Consider the following 309-nt stretch of genomic DNA (forward strand, 5'->3'; position numbering starts at 1 on the left):
AAACACTTAAGCTCCCTAAGCCTTAATTTCCTCGTGTGTAAAATGAGGACAGTGGGATTTACCTCGGAGAGTCGCTGAAAGATAATACATGTAAAGCACTGAGCTTAGTACACAGAACATACTAAGCGCACAGAAAACGTAGCCGAGTGCTTCTGTATGACACCCGTGGAGGACCAGCAGGTCCGTGAGAAGAAGAAACAAATCTATGCCACTATAACACACGTGGACAGGACAGCGCACAGAGGATGTCTGAAAGCCACCTCAAAGAGCAACTCGGGTCCTAGAGAAAGAAAACACACAACACTGGAC

This window comes from Acinonyx jubatus, chromosome C2, assembly GCF_027475565.1.
Source record: "Acinonyx jubatus isolate Ajub_Pintada_27869175 chromosome C2, VMU_Ajub_asm_v1.0, whole genome shotgun sequence".
Classification (NCBI taxonomy): Eukaryota; Metazoa; Chordata; class Mammalia; order Carnivora; family Felidae; genus Acinonyx; species Acinonyx jubatus.